Genomic DNA, 23,490 nt, shown 5'->3' with positions numbered 1-23,490 from the left:
CAGGGACAAATAGACATCTTTCAGACATGAATTAGCTCAAGATTTTTAATAAATTTGAAACTAACTCTTCTTTGTACCCTTCCTTCAGCCTTTGTAATAGCTTGGGCATAATAATACACCCTGAAGAAAAATAAGTTGGTTGTTAGTACAGTGGCATTTCACAGTAGCAATTACTGTAAGAAACTATGGAAAACATGGCATTTAGGAAAAGGAAAAGAAGAGATGAATTCAGTAACTAAAACAATGGCAATGACATTTTGCAACATCCACAGGTAATACACTGACATCTGGATACCCTAATTTTATTTATTGTCTTGGACATCTTCCTAGTACATATTAATATATATATATATATATATATGTATGTATGTATGTGTATATATATATATATCTCACAGATTCTTTATTGCTTACATTGGATTTCATCTCTCTGTCAGATGGTTACTGTAGTCATTTGAGAAATCCTGGGACTAACTGACATAAGTGCAATAGCAGCTAGGAGTTTTTCAGCCCTCTAATTCAGTACTAGTGGTAACCTGGGTTCCACAAATCTGTCTTTTATCACAATTTTCTTTTTACTTCAAAGGATGTCCAAAGTCCATGTACACACTAAGCTTCATTAACTCTGATGGCCTTGCCATATGCTTACAACAAAAATGAGATTATGCACATAACTTAGCCCAGGCACAGGTTAAAATCATCACTAAAAGCAGCCTTACACATAGCCTTGTGTCTCCAGACACTTCAATGTAAGCATTTTTGCCACATTTTGTGTGACATATAATAAGAGCATCATGAATTGGCTCTAAGCTACAGTGCGTGAAATCCCACTATAATTAATTAGTGTTGTTATAGCAACACTTTTGATAGACACCCAAAGGAGGAAGTGGCATGGGATAAAACTTCTGAAAAATAATTTTGTCAATTTAATCCTCAACTTCTCTCATCCTACTACATCCCCCCCCTTTTGTAATCATCCCCCTTTACTTGGATCTCTCTCTTTTTTCAGAAATTGACTAGTCAAATCTCAGCATGGCAGCAGGTCTTAATATCAGTTTGCTTGTGTGAATATTGACAATCTAGCATTAATTTTCTGTCATAAAAAAAAAACAAGCCCAGTGTTTATTTTGGTTAAAATTATCATTGTATTTAGCCTGATTGCATAGCGCATGGAAACAGCATGCCACATTCGGCTACCAGTAATCACTGCCCTGAGTCCACAGCATACCATTAAAAGAAAAAAAAAAAAGTATTTTTTTAATAACAAAATCCATAGGACTAGCTACGCTTGTTATCATATTTGTAAAAAAAATATGAGTTGGAAAGGAATTTATATGCTATGTAGTAGAGTCCTTCTAATTTCTAGATTGAGAGACAGAAAGAAATAAATATCCACAGATCTGATGAGTAGTTAGCAACTGAACAGGGATGTGAACCATGGTTTCCACATCCCCTAATCAATATATTTTACACCAAATTACAAGCTTCCTTCTGTTGCACAGTACTAACACACACAGCATCCTTTTTCAAGACATAAAATAAATTTGATGACAGCTGTATGGCAAGGCTAGCTTAAGTGCATGACCGTCTGGCTTGCCTGGTGGTAGAAAAGCTATGCTAGTGAATCAATGCACCACATATCTGTTTATATACTAAGGCAGGATTAATTTCCAGTGAAATTTGAGTATGATAGGAAAGAGAAAGTCTGAAACAGGCAGGGACACTCCAGCATTTGGAGAGTATGCCTGTGCATGAAAGGTAGAAATCTTGCCATATCAGGGGCATCATGGAACTCCAGGGAAAAGTCACAAATGGGTTCTGGCAGAGCTCTGAGTCTAGGGACCTGGGAGGATGTAGCCCACAGTCAGCATCAAGGAGATGACATCACAATAGATTCCTTGGAATTGAGATTTAGAGAAGTATAAATGCCAAAAGAAAAGATCTAACCAATGTCCTTGCAATATCAGGTGCTGGTAACATGTCAGAGTTCTACACAGGGTTGATAGAATCAGCCACATAATTTGGGGGGGGGGCTCAAAGAAAAATTGCTCAGTCGTTATTAGGAATTTCAAGATGATAAGAACAGAACATTAAAACAAATGTGAGACTCTTGTATAGGGAAGTTTTGAAGCTGAACTATGCATTTCATAACATCCATTTCAGCTAGAATTCTGCATATAACTTTGGTTTTGCCAATTAGAAGCATTCATAATTAATCAAAAGGTCCAAAGTAAAGAGCAGCTTTTGGCTATGGTTACCAGAAAGCTATTTGATGAGTTTCTTAAACTAAAGCTATGGGTTCTGCTCTCCAATTTCCTTGATATCTAGATGTACATGTTATAGTCATGATGCTGGAGCTCCCATTGTGGCACAGCAGAAACGAATCTGCCTAGTGTCCATGAGGATGCGGGTTCGATCTGGCCTTGCTCAGTTGGTTGGAGACCTGATGTTTGTCATGAGCTGCTGTGTAGATCACAGATGCAGCTTGGATCTGGTGTTGTGACTGTGGCGTAGGCTGGCAACAGTAGCTCCTATTCAACCCCTAGCCTGGGAACTTACATATGTGGTAGGTGTGGCCTGAAAAAGCAAAAATAAACATTGTAGTCATGAAATTTTCACTTCAATCATAACCCAAGAGTTTGCCTCAGAGTTTTTACTCCCCCACCAGATTATTGCTGAATTGCATTGAGTTATGCGAGGAGATTCAGACTAGAATCTTCACCCTCAACACTCCCAGCAGTTTTGTGATCATCTCACTCCTTGTAGAGATCACTTCCTGTTGGAAACATCAGCAATGGTTTCTATTTGCCTTGGGACCCTGTCAAATTCAATAGAATTTAGTTGGTTCTAAAGTTGGGGGTGAAAATTCACCAGCAATAATTTTGTAACAGAGATTCTGAGACGCTTTGGTAATGTATAAGTGACATGATGACAATTTACATCTATAGAAACGTACTTTGTGGCCAATGAAAAACGGACTGGACCATTTTACATAGTATATCTATCATAACAAGTATATTTGTTTCTTAGAGCTGCTGTAATGAATTACCATGAACTTGGTAGCCTAAAACCACAGACATGTGGTCTCATATTTGGGGAGGGCAGAGGACTGAAATCAAGGTGTCAACAGGGTCAGTTTCTCCTGGAGGTTCTGAGGGAGAATCTGTTCACTTCCTCTTTTACATTAATGGCTACTGGTATCTTTGGCCTTCCTGGATTTGTGGATGGGTCACCTCCATATCTCCCTCTATTTTCATGTGGGTTTCTTCCCTGTGTGTCTGTATCTTCTCCTTTTATGTCTCTTATAAGGACACTCAGACAAAAGACCTTAATTATACCTGCAAAGAGTGTTATTGCAAATAGGTCAAGGGCAAATTATAAGAATCATGCTTAAATGTCTATGAATATCTTTGAAAATCACCAGAGAAGATAATAGGGAGTTTGACCCCCAGCACAGTGCAGTGGGTTAAGGCTCAGACATTGCCATAACTGTGGTGCAAGCCACAGCTGCAGTTCAAATTCAATTCCTGGCTTAGGAAGTTCTGTATGCCATGGGTATGGCCATTAAAAAACAAAAGCCAGAAAAGAAAATAAATTGAAACATATAATTTCCACACTCTTGCTTTCACTAATGTGTTTCTAAATTGTTTCCCTATGAAACTTGAATATCAAGCGAGCAACACCTGCTATAAGTTTGTTGATTCTTGTTTACTAAGCAAAGCTCTTGATCTTTGGCTTTTAAACAGCTCATTCAGTAAGCAGAGAGAGAAAAATGTGAGTTTTATTAGAGCAGGGCTAATATATTCATTGCTAACAAAGCCAAGAAATAAATCACATTTTAAATTCTTCATTGAGAAGCCAATTGCTAAATATTCATTTCCACGATTTTTAAAATGTGTATATTTACATATGAATAGCAAAACTGGCCATCAATAATTACGTATAACCTGACCCAATAATTGAAGTCACAGTCTTCAACAAGAATAGACTATCTTGTGAGATCCAAAATTCATTTTTCCATCATGAATTTCATTACAATTATTAGTTCATGCTAAGAACTAGAGAAAACTAAATACATTTTGCAATTTCTAAATGATTTTTCATGAAAAACAAGGATAAACTCATCTTTCTTTCCCCTCTGATTTTATTTCTGTAAATGCTATTTTACATTCTAAATGAGATAGCCACTGAGTCTGACTCTTTGAAAATATCTTACTTTCTCATGAAGAGCTGATTTATTATTTAAGACTGTGGTTCTCAAATTGTACAGCATAGGAATCACCCAGAGGATGTGTTAAAAGGGAGTGCTGGGCCCCACTAACAGATTTTAATTCACTAGGTCTGGGGTAGTGGTGGGGAAGTAGGAAATTTGCATTTCCAACCAGTTTCCAGATGCTGACTGGTAATGCTGGTCCAGGGAATCTGAGAAACACTCACTGCTCACGTATAAATGATGGTACTTTGAAAAAAATCTTTGTACATATTTCTTTTAAAAAGAACAAAAGAATGAATAAAATATAACCTGTTCCTAATTCTTTGTAAATTCAAAAATGGTGCCGAAGTACTACATTTTTTTCATTGAAATTACAATTGTGAGTTTCAAATTCATTAGTCATGAGTCTGTAACTAATCCTGGTGAAGGGGGAAACCCACATCTACAAAAAGAGGATCATGTTCTAACAAGGATATTAATAAATGCAAATATAGCTATAGAAACATAGGTTTAGGAGATTTGACAGTGTGGATCAAGCTACATTTTAAAACAGACTAAATTTTTAAAATTATATTTTTAATTTGTCCGATGCCAGGGTATCCATAAAAAGAATAAATTTCAAAAATAACACTTTTGTAAAATACATAATTTAAAGTTACATGGAACATTTTTATGACAAATCTGTCATTGTTCAATTCCATTAAGTGCAAAGAGATGAGGGGAATAAAAAGTGATAGCATTTGGAACTTGGAAGGAGTTGTTCCAACCAAAAATGTTAGTAGGAAGTCTATTCCAGCATAGAACACTGTTTCAGAGCACGGTAAATGTCAATGGCTACACCACCACCTTCAGAGTTCCACCAGGAGGTATAAATTATGAAATTCCTCACACAGAAACATTTCAAATACAAACTAGAAAGTTGTAATTGTTGGGGTAGCTGAAGCAGAAAGATGTGATTTGAATCCTTTAGAAATTGGCTAGAATGATTGAATCAGTTCTAGAGCTACAGAATGGAATCAAGAAGAAAAATGTTACATGGACATATTTATCAGTCCTCACAGCCAATAGGGAACTGATTTTAGATTTAAAAATTATTTATTAAAAATGGTCCTAAAATCAAAGTTTTATGGTAGAAATGATACCTATAAGTAAGTTTTTTTCTTTTTCTTTTTAAAGAAGCATTGGACTTAGAAATTGACCCTGGGTTAGATCTTTAAAGTAAAAGCTGAAAAAAATCCAACAACGTGGGGACTTCCAGGTCTGTACACCAACTGGTGCATGTAGGACAATATTTTAATGTTTTTAAATTGTTTACTTTTTCACTACTAAGAAATTTCTAGAAATATTTCAAGTCAAGGAGCTTGAGATTGAGTTTTTTTTTAAGCAATACAAGAAAACTGTGGCAGTGATTATAAAAGTAAACCTTCGTAGTTTCCTTCGTAGCTCAGCAGTTAACAGACCCAACTAAGATCCATGAGGATTCAGGTTCAATCCCTGGCCTTGCTCAGTGGCTCGGGGATCCGGTGTTGCCATGAGCTGTGGTATAGGTCGCAGATGCAGCTCAGATCCTGAATTGCTATGGCTGTGGCATAGGCCAACTGATATAGCTCTGATTCAACCCCTAGCCTGGGAACCTCCATATGCTAGGGGTACAGCTTTTAAAAAATAAGCAAATAAAAGACAAAAAAAAATTTAAAAAAAAGTAAAATTTTGTGCCATTTTAGGGAAATTACCAATGACTTGTCCACCTTACAAAGAAAGGAAAAGAACAAAAAGATCAAACTAAATGTCAAATAATTTAGATCACCATGTGCAAATATTAGTAACCTACTCTTAATAGAGTCTGGTTGGGGATACCATGTGAAAATGAAAGAATAGTTTTCATTATGTCACAAGACTACCATTAGGAGAGATAATCCTAAGATCTGAATAAAGCATTTTTCTATTTAGATAGTAATTGTTCAACTGTACATAAATAAAAGCTCTAAGTGTATATATCATAAAATACTTGTGGCTATTAATAAATACATACAAAGATAAGTTATTTAGAGTAAACTGAAAAAAATCTGTAAATCAGGAGCTAGAAAACCTGAAGCGTTTTTTTTTTCTAGCCCTTTTACTAACTTACTACTCAAATCTACTTTATTATTTATTATTAATTAATTAATTAATTAATTAATTTGCTTTTTAGGGCTGCACCTGCCGCATATAGAAGTTCCCAGGCTAGGGGGCTAATTGGAGCTGCAACTGCTGGCCTACACCACAGCCACGGCAACTCAAGATCCAAACCGGGTCTGTGACTACACCACAGCCCATGGCAACACTGGATCACTGACCCACTGAGGAAGGCCAACAATTGAATCTTCATGCTCATGGATACTAGTCTGATATGTTTCCACTGCACCACAGTGGGAACTCCCCAAATCCACTTTAAATCACTTCACATTGCTGAATCTCAGTTTCCTCATCTTTAAGTTATGCACCAATACATTCATTTGAGCACTTTGGGTTTTTTTCAGTATATTAGTTCCTAATAAATAATCCATCAACTGATGTAGATAATACTTTTTATAAACAAAAACACATTCAGAAATGATGAAATGAAACCTAACATGAATAAGAGCAGAAGTGAAGCAGAGGAATTTCAGCTTAATTTCTCATCTGCAGAATGATCAATAACCTAAAACAGTGAGAGCCAGGTACTGAGAGACAGCATGAGAGCGTGGCAGAGTCTGCATGAGTCCTAATAAAAAGGAGTTTAAAGTGAATGGGTGTTAGTAGCTGAGTGGGTAAACAGAGGTGGTGACTAGCAGAGCAGGGAGTTTAAAAGAAAGGGAAAAACAGATCAATGGAAAGTTAGCTTAACAATCAGTGACCAACTACAGGAATGGAAGTTCTGAGGGAGTTCAAAGGCATTCATGGAGTTGATGTCCTTGACATTTACAAGATCCCATAAATGAGGCAGCTTACTGACAAGAAACCACAAGAAACCAACAGAAGTCAGAATCAGAAACAAAAAGGTGGGAAAAGCTCTCAAAAAACCATTCTTGTAGAAAAAGAAAATGTAGAAATTTCCTTTTTTTCCTATAATAAACTACAATTGAAGTATATTTTTTAATGAGAAACTTAATGTCCATTCTGCAGAACAAAAAGTAAGATTTTCTGTATCAATAACTTTAGAAGAAACACATAAGGAGAAAAAAAAAAACAGAGAGGGTTTGCATCAGGAAGCAGACCATTATGTGGGATTAGATCATGAGTAGCTCCTCTGCTTTTACCATTTGTTAAACATTTTCCAGAATGATTTCCTTCTTGGAGAAAATATTGTTAATTAGCTTAAGAGCAATGATTTCATTCTTCTGAGCAACTTGTCTTCATGGGTTAGAGTTCTTGCTGTGCAACCATATTCTCTGACATTAGAAAGTCTCTTATTTTATTTATTTATTTATTTATGTATTTATTTATGTATCATATGGAGGTTCCCAGGCTAGGGGTCTAATCGGAGCTACAGCTGCTGGCCCATGCCAGAGCCACAGCAACGCCAGATCCGAGCCACATCTGCAACCTACACCACAGTTCATGGCAATGCTGGATCCTTATCCTTAACCCACTGAGCAAGGCCAGGGAAAGAACTGGCAACCTGATGGTTCCTAGTTGGATTTGTTTCCACTGTGCCACAACGGGAACTCCAGAAAATCTCTTATTAAAGTCCCTGGCTTTAGAGGGGTCTATGTTTGTGGGATGGACACAGCAGTACACAAGGTTGTTTTGCGCATTTTTATAGAAGAAAATACCTTCCTACTTAAAAATTATTATTAAATATTAATAAGTAGCTTCTTAGTATAAAAGATATCTATACAAGGCTGAGGAGTCTTTCTTAGCACGTTTTAAATAATGGTCCACAGACATACACATACAGTTCCTAGACAAATAACAGAAACACTAATTTTTTATTTCTAGGAAACACCACATAATATACAATACTCAAGATGGAAGCCAAGTGGCATGGCTGCTGCATGGAAGAAGGACTTAATTTTTTTCCAGTTCAATAGGCATTTACTTATTAATGTCTTAAAATTAATAAATATTTAATAAGGTAATGAATAGGTATTATGGGAGACAGAAAAAAAGAATGAATAAATTATGGCTAATACTCTTAACTTTGACAGTTTTGCTAAGTATGAGCTGCTGACATGACATCCAGGGAGAAATGTCCAAAAAAAACCACAGAAGTTGAGAGCTGAAATTTAAAGTAGTTAAAGCACTAATGTATTTGCTTTTATTTCCTGTTTTTTTTTTTTTTGTTGTTGTTTTAAATTAAATTTAGAGAGTTTCTCAAAAAAAAGAGAGTATAAGAAAATGAAAGAACATGTTTCAAGGATTTTCCCCCTGTTGAAGGGTCAGATATGTTTTGATGATGGTGGCTTGATATGGTGTTTAAAAGGAATGTATTGTTGACTTAAAAAAATGCACAGTCTGAAAGTTGAGAGTTGTTTTATTTGGAGCAAAATTGGGACTTAAGCCCCGGGAGACAGCATCTCAGGTACCTCCATGCTCTGAAGAGGAGAGGGAGGAGCTAGGATATATAGAAGCTTTTGCAACAAAGAACAGGTAGCGGGAACAAAAGAGATCTGTTCTGTCTGCTCACTGAAGTCATTCATTTGATATGCATCTCAGCTTTCAGGGCCAGTATCCTGTGTTTTCACAGTCTGCAGGACTCACCAGCTCTCACCCTTGGAGGTGACTGCTTTCACAGATGACCCTGACATTGATTTGTCCTTAACTACAGCCTGAGCAGTTGTATTTCAGAGAGCTCTGAAATACTGCCCAAAGAGGAAAGGGGGGATATCAGGATATGATAAAGGTGAGGGGGAGATGTATGCAGCCGTACACACTTTACAAAATTTGTTGCTGGTCTCCTGAAGGTTACTACTAGTCACAAGGAGCAGACATCACCATGAAAGATTTTAGTGTTTTTCTAGATATGAGCAGATGCAAGAACTGGGCATGTAAATTCTTCTAAAAATATCTGACTATCTGAAGACCTGTTCTTCCAGTTTTCCCAGCGCACGGAGTTCTTCACTCTTAATTGTCACCCAGGGATGCTGTGGGTCAACAGCTGCCATAGCTCATGATTTAATCCATGTAGAGGCTGATGGCAAGTACCAAACTTCAGTTCACAGTATATATAACTAGAACCTGATCATCAAAAGTTTAAATATCCGTATTGTGTAATTTTAGCTTTATTTTGTAGGCAGTAAGATATACAAAAATTTATTAGCAGAATTAACATTGAAATGATTGAATAAGATTAAAGTAGTGATTCTCAAAATTTGGTTCCTGCACCAGTGACATCAGCATCACTTAGGATCTTTTTAAAAATGCTTATTCTTGGGTATTTCCACAAATCTATTGAATCAGAACTCTAATGGTGAAGCCTAGCACTTTGTTTTAAAGTTCAAGTCTACCACTCACGACCCTAACACACGATTCTAATGTTCACTCAAATTTGATAGTCACCATATTAATGGAAAAAAAGTGAGTTGAAGATAATCTTAAAATTTCTGTACTGTTTAATTGGGAAGATATTGATTTCATTAACCTGACATAAGATATCTTGTAGGCAGAACAGGTATGGGGAGGAAAAATAAAGTGTTTTACATTACACATTTTTTTTTAGCTATCCATGTAGAGATGTCTAGGAATATTTGGTAAGTGATTATTTATAAATCAAGATAGGATGACATTTTAAAAGACAGAATTTTGCATATATTAAATATATATGTATATATTTATTTAGACATATTTACAGGAATATATTTAGATATAGTTAGAGGTGAAAAAGTATCCATCAGTATGTGCCAATGTGTTATAGAATACTGATAGGGATAGAGCAGGCACAGTAGTTGTAGAAATCCCAACAAAGGATCATAGATAAAGAAGGAAATCTAGGAGACTTTGGGAGATAACTGTAAGTTAATAAATTGCTCAAAAAAGGCCATCAGAACAAGGCAGGCTTGCTTGATGAGTGGAAGTGCAAGAATTGCCTTAGGTCATTGGGTGGGAGGATGAGGTGAGGCCTGCGTTCAGGTTCAGATGAAGGGCAGGAGTTTGAGGACCGCCCTTCTGCTGATCTGAATACACACTTTACCAGATACCAAGGAGGAGCTAGTACGCTCAGAAAGGAAGAGGGATTCTTTTCTGACTCCTACTCCCCTTGGGTGATAAAATTGTAGTCCATCAGATCCTCGGGGCAGAGCTTCCTTGCCTGCCGGCTTGCATCTCTCACAAGCATCCTATCCTAATAAATCTATTTCTTGCCTATCACTTTTTCTTTCACTGAATGCCTTCTGTTTGGAGGCATAAAGAACCTGAACCTCAATAAATCCAGACATTGGGTGAATGCCAATTTAAAATGTGGTTTCAAGTCCAAATATGGGTTTAGGCTGGGTTCAAGTCCTGGCACATGGGCTCAAGTCTCAATCTGGGTTTAGGCTGGGTTCAAGTCCAATCATGTTGGTTCAAGGCCTAATCTGTGTTCTGGCCCTTGTTCAGGCTGTTAGCACTATCAGTTTAAATACTATAAAGAAAAAAGTAAAGGGAGTTCCCCATTGTGGTGCAGCAGAAATTAATCTGACTAGTATCCATGAGGATGTGGTTTGGATCCCTTCCCTCACTCAGTGGGTTAAGAATCCAGCATTGCCATGAGCTGTGTTGTAGGTTGCAAAAGTGCCTTAGATCTGCTGTTGCTGTGGCTGAGGTGTAGGCCGGCAGCTGTGACTCTGAATCAACCCCTAGCCTGGAAACTTCCATATGCTGTGAGTGAGGTCCTAAAAAACAAAATAATAAACAAACAAACAAACACAAAACAAAGATAGTAAAGTCTTTGAGGGACATCTATATATCATGGCTTGGTATAGGAAGTAAATTTAATGGAAGAAAGGAAAATTTCTATGTCATCTTAAGGGATTAGAGGAAGTGAAGATATAGTAGGTGAAAAAAATAAAACATTTGGTATATATGAGAAGAAAATGATTCTTTTTTTCAGAAAAAGAAATTGTGTGAGCTGAAAGTACAATGAGTGGAAAAATTAGAAACGTAAATAAAACTACATTTGGGGTTAGAGAGCATCAATTTACAGTGAATTCAGTTGTCACTCATGGATTTTTCTAGAACTGCAAAGCCACCCTGGAGCAGTAGTAACAATAATGCATAATAATTATTTGCTAAGTTATCAATCCATGAGATTTAGATGATGAGTAGGGAAAAAAAAAAAAAAAAAAAAAACACTTAGAATGTCACAATATCTAGCCTTTTACCCAAATCTAAAATTTTAGCTGACCTAGATTTCCTATATATCATGGTCCTAAATATAACTGAACATGAAATCAAGAACACTTCAGTTTTGTTCCTTGTTAGCACTTCAAATTCTTCTTGATTCCCTTAAAATAATAGCATTCTATTTCTTCCATTGTATGTTCATTTATTAACACCTGGGTAGCACTTAATAGCTCTCTCCTTTTGTGCTGCTGATATTTCATTTTTTCCCATATGGATGTATAGTATATTTTTATTTTGTACTTATTTCCAAATTCTCTCTGATATCTTCAATGGAAATTTGCATTATCTTTAGCAGATAAACCCCCAGTGGCTGACCTATCACAAATGTGCCACAGGGAAGATTCCTTTATCACGTATGACTATGAAAACATTGCTGATTTTTTGAGACCTGGGAGGGGATGCAAGTAAGCCAAGGGGAGAGAGATCATAGGAAATAAGGTAGAGAGAATAATGAATTGTATAATACTTAGATATTCCAAAAAATATAAAAAACTGTCTTAAAAATAAGTGGATAGTGAGTGTTGGGGACAGATTTGCCTAACTTATTTAAGTGTTTTATAGTATGAGGAATTATTAAGAAAGAGTGACAGAACAGTGGTTTGGGGATATGTCATAAAAGGAGAATAATTCCTCTGAACTTCAGAAACCCATGATCTTGAGGAAAAAACGTGCTGCTACAGAGGAAGGAAGTGAGTCTTAAGCTCATCACCTGCTCCCCTATTTTCCCTATTTGGATAATTCCAATTTACTCTTCAGGTATTAACTTACATTTTACCTCTCCCCTTGGGAGGCTCCCCTGCTCACTGCCTCCTTCAGAGACATTCAAGTAATTTAGGTGTTCCTTTGTGTTTACTCTTGACAAATTAGGATGCCTGCATAAAATATGTCCAGATCATCTGGTTTAGGGCTTGGAACAAAGTATGTAATGAATAAAAATGTGTTAATTAATAAAGTAAAATTCACTTAAAATCTCTTTATTGAATTCAAAAATAAATCATGCAGAACATGCACAGAAAGCATATGTGTAAATAAAAGTTAAATTCATCAATAGCTTAAAGATTAGTTTGCATTTTTTGCACATTATAAGATGAAGGGGTAAGAAATACTGGCCAAATATTCTTAAACATGATATAGTGATATAAAATCACATAAATATATTGTTTTCCCTAAAGCTTATTTCATTTTTTTAAATTTGTAATAAACAGTAAGACATAAGCTCTTCCAAACAGACATGTAGAATTATTCTAGACAACAAGTAAATAAGATGGGATAACAAATTGACAAGTCTTAGGTATCTACTCCCATATCAGAGAGGAAAAGGAAAATTAGAATCAAAACTTTTGGGCATAGCAAAGACCTAAGTGGGAGATAACTTGGATTTCAAATAGATTGATTCATTGCATCCAGCAGTGATAAAAACATAAGCTGTGTTGGAAGAAATCACTCCGATATATGCTAAAAGTTGTAAAAACATAATACCTCAAATACAAATTACTCAAATAGCTGCTTCTAAGAATAATAAAATTATTAAGTAATACTGTGAAACATATATGACAAAGGAAAATCCACAACGAAAATTGACTACAAACCTGAGAAAGCAGTCAAAAATCTTCTATAAGAATGTTTTGCAAAAAAAAAAACACAAAAGGAGTTCCCGTCGTGGCGCAGCGGTTAACGAAACCAACTAGTAACCATGAGGTTGCGGTTCGGTCCCTGCCCTTGCTCAGTGGGTTAAGGATCCGGCGTTGCCGTGAGCTGTGGTGTGGGTTGCAAACGCGGCTCGGATCCAGCGTTGCTGTGGCTCTGGCATAGGCCAGCGGCTACAGCTCCGATTAGACGCCCATATGCCGCGGAAGTGGCCCAAAGAAATAGCAAAAAAAAAAAGACAAAAAAAAAAATAAAAAAGAATGTTTTGCATTTTTTGCACATTATAAGATATGAAGGGGTAAGAAATACTGGCCAAATGTTCTTAAACATAATCTAGTGATATAAAGGCACACAGATATATTGTTTTTCCTAAAGCTATTTCATTTCTTAAAATTGGAATTAAAAATTGTTGGACTTAAGAGGTCTCTGATTTTTTTTTTTTTTTTTTTTTTTTAGGGCTGCACCTACAGCATAGGGAAGTTCCCAGGCTAGGGCTCAAATCCGAGCTGCAGCTTCCAGAATATGCCACAGCCATGGCAATGCCAGATCTAAGCTGCATCTGAGACCTAAACACTGCAGCTCGAGGCAATGCGGGATCCTTAAACCACTGAGCAAGGCCAGAGATCAAACCTGCATCCTCATAGATACTAGTCAGGTTCTTAACTCACTGAGCCAAAATAGGAACCCCTGACATATATATATGTAATATATATACATATATTATATGTATATATATAAAATTCAGAAATATAGTCAAAGCAGAATTTCTTAGGTTTCTAAAATAATTTGTCTTTGTCATTTTTCACTTTAGAACAAATTCCCTTATTGTGTGAAGGTTGCCTTGTCAAAAGTGAATGTACTCAAATAAATAGACCACAGATAATGACAATGATTCATTCATAAAATTGTACAATTTTGAATCTTCACATAACCTTAGTGATATTGACTTTACACACATTCTTTTAAAGATAAAGATGCTAGAGGCAAGATTTGGTGTGAAGCTTTGTTCATGACAGATATTAAAACAGAGAATTGATGGCAAAATTGGATCAGAACTTGGTTCTAAATTTTATGACAATGCTTCTTCTGTTATAGCATGCTGCATATTACTTGCAAACAAAACACTGTAGACAATTTTTTTTTATAAATTAGCAAATAAAAAATTAGAGGTAATCATGAAAACAAAGCCCCAAATAGTTATATGGAGTATTTGCAATATTTTTTTAGATGACTCTCAAAAATAAAAGAAAGACAGCATATAAAATAAAATAGCATATGAGAAAGTTTTAAAAGTGTATATTTGAAATATATTCAGATCAATAAAATTGTTCAATCAATAATACAGAAAAATGGACAAGAAATGTCACCTAATCATTCCTTTATATTTGGATATTCAATTCCAAATACTTTAATTTCACCAAAATTTTAAATTTCTACAAATAAGAAATTACCAAGTCAAATATACATTCAAGAAATTAAAAAAATTCAGCTTGGACCATCACAAGTAATTCATAAAGTGTGGAATAATTCAAAAAGCATTAAATGAGTGAGAAAAAAACAAAAATCATCATGTCATCATCAACATCAACATAGTGCTTCTACTTCTGGGAAGTATGGTTTTCACTACTCCCCCTGCTAAATACAACTAAAAACAATATCATTTATTTTAAACAAAACAAAATAAAAATGATCTTTATAGAAGAAAAGATACAGCAGAAAATCAAGAGAACTTGGGACTGAGGAAATGCATGATCATGAACTTTGACTAATGTCTTTTTGTCTTGTACATGCAGGACTAGGAGCTAAAGAACCTAGCAACGTAGAAATGCCAATGAGCACAGACACTAAAAAGCCAACAAAATCTCACTTGCTCTAGGTAAAAGACAAGGAAAAGGGTAGCCTAACAAGGTAGAAAACATGCAGAGAGAAACCGGTTTTATCTTTCCTAATGAAACAGAAATAGCTAGCCCTGCATGCATCACACTAGCAAAGGCTGAGGGCAAAACCCAGATTTCCAGTCTCAGGAACCTGGAGTACAAATACCCCTGCATGGAGAGTGTGAGAAAACTCCAAGTAGGGTGTTATTTGTTTCATCCCTGATGGCTCATAATGAACTCTCCCACAGCAGAAATGGTGGAGACCCTGGTGGTGGCATGGAATTCCCACCCTCCTCTCAGCATTAAGCAGAAGTCCCTTCTCTCCATTTCATTTGTCAACAGAGGCTGAATAGGAAATGGAGTCTTCTCCATTCACCCAGCAGTGATGTGGTAGTATCCATCTTCCTTTTTATCCTGCCAGAGGGGTGTCAAAGAAAGCTATCTAAAATAGGAGTTGTAAATGAGATCCTGAGTCTCAGATAAAATAAAAAAAGGCCAGGTTTCATTTGAAAGATCTCTTGTCACCCCAAGAACCAAGAAACTCCCAATTTGAATGAGAAACGCAATCAACAGGTACCAACATTAGGATGACACAGATGTTAAATCTACTTATAACCTAAATCCAATTTAAAATTAAATTTTTAACAACCATGATAAAAATGCTTCAACTAGCAATTACAAATACAATGGAAACAAAAGAAAAGTTAGAAAGCCTCTGGAAAATTACAGATAGACTCAACAAAGAAATAGAAGATATAAAGTGAAACCAAATGGAAACTTCAAAATTCAAAAATACAAAAAAAATCTCAGTGGACAGGTTCAACACCAGAATGAAGGAAACAAAGAAAGAAACAGTGAGTAGAAGACTGAATAATAGATAGTACCCAATCTGAACGACAGAGAGTAAACACACTTAAGGGAAAAAAAAAATGAGAAAAGCCTTAGGGACTTGTGGAAATGGAACAAAATATCTAAAATTTAGCTCTTTAAGTGCCCAGAAGAAGAGGAGAAAATCTACAGGGATGAAAATGCACACCAAAAAATGTCGATAACTTCTCTAATTTGGCAGGAGATGCAACCTACGAGTCCTACAAGCTGAATGAAAATTAGATTGGATCCAATCAAAGAAATCCTGGTAATACATCTTATAATTAAACTTCTGAAAACTAAAGATAAAGTAAAAAAAAAAAAGAAAACTGGAATTCATCCAGTGGAAAATACCTTCTTATATAAGAAAAATCACTGAAAATACAATATCATTTAAATAAACAATGAAGAAAGAAGTGGCACAAGAACTGTCAAGTACTGGGGAGAAAAACGAAACAAAACGAAACAAAACTGTGAACCCAGAATTCTATATCCAGTGAGAATATACCTATTAGAGGATATCTATAAAATCACTGAGAAAATTTATATCTCAGAGTTCCCTAGTGGCACGGCAAGTTAAAGATCTGGTGTTGTCACTGCTCTGGTTTGAGTCACTGCTGTGATTTGGATTCCAAATCTGGGCAGGGAACTTCTGCATGCTGCAAGCATGGCCAAAAAAAAAAAAAAAAAATGTATCTCAAAAAAATTACTTGGATTACTTGTAAGGTTAATTTCTCCATGTTGAACATACTCCTTGTGCCATCTGACCTAGGCAACAGAGAGAACAAGAAGCTCTAGGAAGATGGGCACCTCCTCCTGGTCTCCACTGCTAGTTGGATGTCCTTCATGGGTGCTGATGACTTCAAGGATGCCTGTGGGTTTCACATGGCTGCTGCACAAGATGGAGCAAGAAAAGCCCCTAGTAATCCTTTACTTTTATCGCATCTAAGGCCCCTTTTTGGTAGATGAGATGAAGAATGGACTTTAGTGCAAGGGGTCATATGATAAAGTGAACCGCCCTCAGTTCCGAGCCCAGAACTACCCCTGCCCCCAGCCCTTGGCCCTTCTGTCTTTGTCCCTCCCATCTTCCTGCCTTCCCTGACCCCACCTTGGAAGTGTCCAGACCAAGGGCCCCAGCCTTGCATTCTGCCCCAGGCTTGGGCCACATTGTCAGGCACCATGCTGCTTCTGCCCTAGGTATGGCTACGATCTTCAACTGCTGAAAGCTCAGGTCTCACATTACCACTATCCCTAGCCAACATAGGCAAGCTTCTGGCCACAGGACTAAGCCTCAGTAGAAGGAAGGAGGAGGCTCCCTTAAACAGGATTTAAGGACAATGGGGAAGGGCTCTATGTGGGCCTTAGTGGGGTTGAGGCCACTTCACATCCCTGAAGGCTATAGGCAAGCTCCCAGGAACTTGGATAAGGCAGCAAAATCCTATGCATCAGCCTCATTGACCCTCAACATTCCTGCTCACCAGCTGGAAGGCACCTCTGTGCTGCCTGGCAATCTTCCGTGTCCCAGACCCCTTTTTTGTCCCCCTGCCCCACCAGCTCCCTCCACCCAACCCTGCATTTCGTCACCGACCCTACCCAATCCCACATGCAGGTGGCCCCTTAGCTTCTGGAAAATCAGAAACAGCAGGTGGGATGCTCCACCTCAGTTCCCCAAATCTATAAAAGGAGAAAAAAGTGAAGTCACAGAGGGTTTATTTAACTAGTGTGTGCCCCCCATTAGACTATAAATTTTACATTTTTTTGTGTGTATTGTGTGTGTATGTATTGTGTATGGCTTTTGTGTATACTATGCATCAAAACCTTGCCAAGTTCTTGACACACTCTTTAGAAGTTCAATGAATATTAGCTGAATAGGAATTCATAAGATATGTATTTACCTCAACTGAACCTACTCCACATGGGAACCTTAGTATAAATCATGAAGAATACCTTCAATGCTTCAGATACTTGCACTCTTGAAGTCTCTGTCAAATTACAGAACAGCCCAAGTGGGTTGTTTGTTTCAAAGTATACTGTAAAATATTTGTATCTGGTACTTTGTACCCTGGGAGTGGCAGCTCTTTCCATGCTTAGCACTAGAGTTTCATAATTATCTTTCTGAATTAATTAATCCATTTGATAGCTCAACTGAGTAACAACTCTGACAGGCCTTCTGCTAAGATCTAGAGTTACAGTGGGAATTATAGAGTTACAATGGGGATTAAAACAGCTGGCACTATCCCTGCCTTCATGAAGATGATGGCCTCCTGATGGGGACAGCATGAATCAAAGAGTTTCACAAATAATAAAATGTGGATGCTGCCTTTGCATTATCACACCCAATGCACTATCTCTTCTAGAATTGTTCCTTAGAGTAGAAATAATATTTGAATTTGATTTTCTTACACATTCTAAATGTAATAGTTTATATCTACAAACCTGAAATCCCCATCCATCCCTCTCCCTACCCCTTCCTCCTTAGCAACCATGAGTTTGTTCTCTATGACTGTGAGTACGTTTCTGTATTGTAGATAGTTCATTTGTACCACATTTTAAATTCCACATAAGTGACATCATATGGTATGTGTCTTTTTCTCTTTCTGACTTATTTTACTTGGTATAATTTCTGGGTGCATCCATGTTGCTGCAAATGTCATTATTTTGTTCTTTTTATGGCTGAGTAATATTCCACTATGTATATGTATCACATCTTCTTAATCCAGTCATCTGTAGATGGACATTTAGGTTATTTCCATGTCTTCACTATTGTGAATTGTGTTGCAGTGAACATAGGGGTTCATGTATTTTTTGAAGTATAGTTTTGTACATATATAGGCCCAAAAATCATAAGGTAGTTCTACGTTTAGTTTTCTGAGCATCCTCCATGCTGTTTTCCCTAGTGGTTTCACCAATTTATATTCCCACAAACAATAGGAGGCTTCCCTTTTCCCCATACCCTCTCCAACATATGTTATTGGTAGACTTACTATTGATGGCCATTCTGACAGGTTTGAAGTGGTACCTCATGGTAGTTTTGATTCTTAATTCTCTAATAAGTATTGACGTTGACAATTTTTTTCATGTGCCTCCTGGCCATCTGTATGTCTGCTTTAGATAAATGTCCATTTAGGTTTTTTGCCAATTTTCTGATTGGGTTGTTTTTTATTTGTTTTGTTTTGTTTGCTGTTGAGTTGTATGAGTTGTTTGTGTATTTTATAGATCAAAACCTTATCAACTGCATCATTTGCAGCTATTTTCTTCCATCCCACAGGTTGTCTTTTTTTTTCCGCTGAATTTTTTGTGGATTTTGACCTTATCTCAAACTTTTAAAACTCAGTCTTTTTGCCTGGCTTTAGGCAGCTTTGTCTGCAGCATGTTAGCAAAATAACTACACATCTTTTGAAAATTTCTTATTCTACTTTTTGCCTTTTTGGTCATATTCAGTATGTCTTGGAACATCATGTTTGTAAACAGAGAGACTCAGAATTAGATTAACCTAGATTCAGATTCAGGCTACATGAGTATACATTTGCAAAAAATAATTGAAAAAATTTACTTCCTTTCTCTAAGCCTCATTTTACTTCTCTATACAGATGAAGGTAGTGGTAGTCATAATATTTTATCTAATCTAAATTACTATGTATTATAAATGATGCTTCCACCACTGAGAAAGAATAAATGCTACTAATTAATTGTGACAATCAATAGTAAAATACACTCTAATTTCAGATGTGCTTCTTAAAAAATGCAAAATAAGATATTTCACATATTTGTTAAATAATACAATGTAAGATATGTAAAATACATAACATAACTTCTTAGATCTTTGAATGTTAGTTTCTTTTCTGATTCACCTTTAGTCAGGCTCTTATTACAGTGGTTTTGATAATCAGATTAAATGTGGTGTATAAACTTGATAAGATTCTACAAATCCATTGCCAATTCTCTTGCTTGCTCTTGCATTATATGATCAGAACCTATGAATATTTACTCAAGCACTACCATCAATTTGCCTTGTGATTTTACAGAAGTAACTTAATTTTCTTGACTCAAATTATTAATTAGCAAAATGGAACTACAAGCTTACAAACACATTATTAAGTTTAAAATATACAGTTGATTCTAAAATAATTTCCACATATGATATGTTAAGTAATAGTAGAAAGAATGCCTAAAGCAAATGAAATTTATGTAGCATTGTTAATTCATAAAACATTTTTTCCTGTGTGAGTGCCCCTGAATGAGGAATCCTCTCAAGAGAAAGACAAAGGCAAAGCTTTAAATATCCTCTCATCCTTTATAGGTAAAATCTCTAGAGCAGTGGTTTAGGCAGATGGGAAATTTTTACTCCCTGTGCTATATCTGTTCAGTTGATAAAAAGAGGACTTTGATCTCTGAGACTGTCAATCCAGCTCTTTTTATGAAAAATTTGCTTAAAGTAAACAGTAAAAGTAGCAAAGCAGTTATTAAAATTCCACCCCAATTGGCTATGCTCCCAGTTCCAAAACCCAAAACATAATGCCCACTGATTATTCAGATTATGTTTAAGGCTTTTGTGTGTGTTTTTTAAAAACACCACTATAAATAACCAAATCTAGTTGAGAAAATTACAAATCTTCTCTTTCAAATTCTAATCATATTAGATGAGTTAAAGTAAGATCCAGCAAAAATCCTTTCAGTGACATTTCATTGATACGAGCTTTAAGTACTAAATTCTGAGCTGCATCCAGCCACTAGAGTTCTGTGGATAACTCTAAAATATTACAAATTAGCCTAAAATTACTCCCTGTCAATCATCTGAAAAACACACTGATCTGTAAAATTCACAAACATATGTATATATGTCTGTATCTATCTATTTATCTAAAGCTTGATATGTTAATCTATTCATTAAGGCTGTCTTTTCCCACTGCGGGTTTCCTTTATATCTTTTTTTTTTTCCCTTAAGAAATGCTGGGATTTTCAAACAAATTAGCAATATATAATGGAATAAAACCACCACCTAAGACATCTCTTTATTTGCCAATCTTGTTAAATATAACTGTGCAGTAGATATATTGTTTTATCATTCTTTTTTTGTTATTTAGAGTGGATGGGAAGTATAAAAACCATACTTCTTTGTGTATATTATAGCTAAGTTTCTAGAAATGAGTGAATGAACTTGCTTGTTTATTTTAAGATTTTTATTTTTTCTATTATAGTTGATTTACAATGTTCTGTCAATTTCTGCTGTACAGCAAAATGACGCAGTCATATATATATATATATTATATATATATATTCTTTTTCTCACACTATCCTCTATCATATCCCATCACAAGTGGTTAGATATAGCTCCCTGTGAGCTAACAGAATCTCATTCCCTGTCTATTCCAAATGCAATAGTTTGCATCTCCTAACCCCAAACTCTCAGTCCATCCTACTCCCTCTCCCCCTTGGAAACCACAAGTCTGATCTCTTATGTCCATGAATATGTTTCTTTTCTGTAGATAGGTTCATTTGTGCCATATATTAGATTCCATATATAGTGATACCATATGGAATTTGTCTTTCTCTTTCTGACTTACTTCACTCAGTATGAAAGTCTCCAGTTCCAGCCAGGTTGCTGCAAATGGCATGATTTTGTTATTTTTTATGGCTGAGTAGTATTACATTGTGCATATGTACCACACTTTCTTAATCCATTAATCTGTTGGTGGACATTTGGTTTGTTTCCATGTCTTGGCTATTGTGAATAGTGCTGCAATGAACACAGGGGTACATACATCTTTTTAAATGAAAGATTTATCTGGGTATATGACCAAGAGTGTGATTGCTGGGTCATATAGTAGTTCTATATTTAGTTTTCTGAGGAGCCTCCATACTGTTTTCCATAGTGGTTTTACTAATTTACATTCCCACCAACAGTGAAGGAAGATACCATTTTCTTCGCACCCTCTCCAGCATTTGCTATTTATTGACTTGTTAATGATGGTCATTCTGACTGGTGTGAGGTGGTACCTCATTTTTGTTTTGATTTGCATTTCTCTAAGAATTAGTGATGTTGAAAATTTTTTCATGTACCTGTTGGCCATGTGTATATCTTCTTTAGAGAAATTTCTATTCAGTTCTTTTGCCCATTTTTCAATTGCATTGTTGGTTTTTTTGCTGTTGAGTTCTATAAGTTATTTATATACTTTATTCTATTTTTTCTTTTTTCTTTTTTTTTTTGTCTTTTTGCCTTTGCTAGGGCCGCCCCTGCGGCATATGGAGGTTCCCAGGCTAGAGGTCGAATCGGAGCTGTAGCCACTGGCCTATGCCAGAGCCACAGCAACGCAGGATCCGAGCCGCATCTGCAACCTACACCACAGCTCATGGCAACTCCGGTTCCTTAACCCACTGAGCAAGGGCAGGGACCGAACCCGCAACCTCATGGTTCCTAATTGGATTCGTTAACCACTGCGCCACAACGGGAACTCCATGTTTATATATTTTAAAGATTAAATCCTTGTCAGTTGCATCATTTGAACAATTTTCTCCCATTCCTTAGGTTGTTGTTTACTTACAGAAGATAAATGTGTATCAGGAACACCTCTGGCAGCTGTTTCAGCAAGTGACAAGGCCAGAAGGGAGCATTTAAGGTATCCAGACAACTTTGCAGGCTGGAGACAGAGCCCCTACTGTCAGTGCGGCAGCAGAAGGAGTGTCCTCACCTGTGAAGTGCAGCTTAGCAACTCTGATTTCCCCTGTCTATACTTTCAGTACTTTTAATCCCCTGTATTGAATTCCTTTCATGAAAAATACCTAAAATGGTTTCTATTTCTATAAAACCCTAACTGCAAACTTTTTATTGGGAGTGCATTTATTTCAAAGCACTTTTCAACCATATGAGGTCATAAAGGGAAAATTAATGATTGCTGATACACATATTTGAATCAAGAATGAAAGAGTGGGGAGTTCCCATTGTGGCTCAGCAGAAATGAAACTGACTAGTATCCATGAGAATGCAAGTTTGACTCTTGACCTCACTTGGTGGGTTGGAGATCTGACATTGCTGTGAGCTATGGTGTAGGTGGATCCTACAGATGGATCCTGCATTGTTGTGGCCATGGCTATGGCATAGCTTGGCACCTTAGCTCTGATTCAACCCTTAGTCTGGGAACTCCATATGCTGTGAGTGTGCCCCTAAAAACCAAAAAAAAAAAGAAGAATTAAAGGGTAAAAATCTAGGCAACTAGTTATGTGTTTCAGAGGAATTAGTAATACTGCTGCATGGTAAGTCTGAAAACTTTATTTATAGTTAAATGATATAGCAGACCAAAACTAATAAGATCATTTCAAAGAGAAAGAGGTTACTCTATCAGATCAGTTAGATTAGATAGGCAAAAAACTTGAGATCCAAAGAGTGATGTGATTGTCTCAATATTATATAATTAGTGTCACAGGCATAAATAAAACATACCTCCCTTTTTTTCTCAAGACTCACTGGGACTCTATAGAGAAGCCTATGTTTGAGAGTTTCACTCACTTCAATTAAAAAAAGAAGGAATAGGCAAATAACATGGAGAT

The sequence above is a fragment of the Sus scrofa genome, chromosome 11 (assembly GCF_000003025.6).
Source record: "Sus scrofa isolate TJ Tabasco breed Duroc chromosome 11, Sscrofa11.1, whole genome shotgun sequence".
In the NCBI taxonomy this organism is placed as follows: domain Eukaryota; kingdom Metazoa; phylum Chordata; class Mammalia; order Artiodactyla; family Suidae; genus Sus; species Sus scrofa.
The sequence above is the reverse complement of the archived record's forward strand: the minus strand, read 5'-3'. Positions refer to the sequence as shown.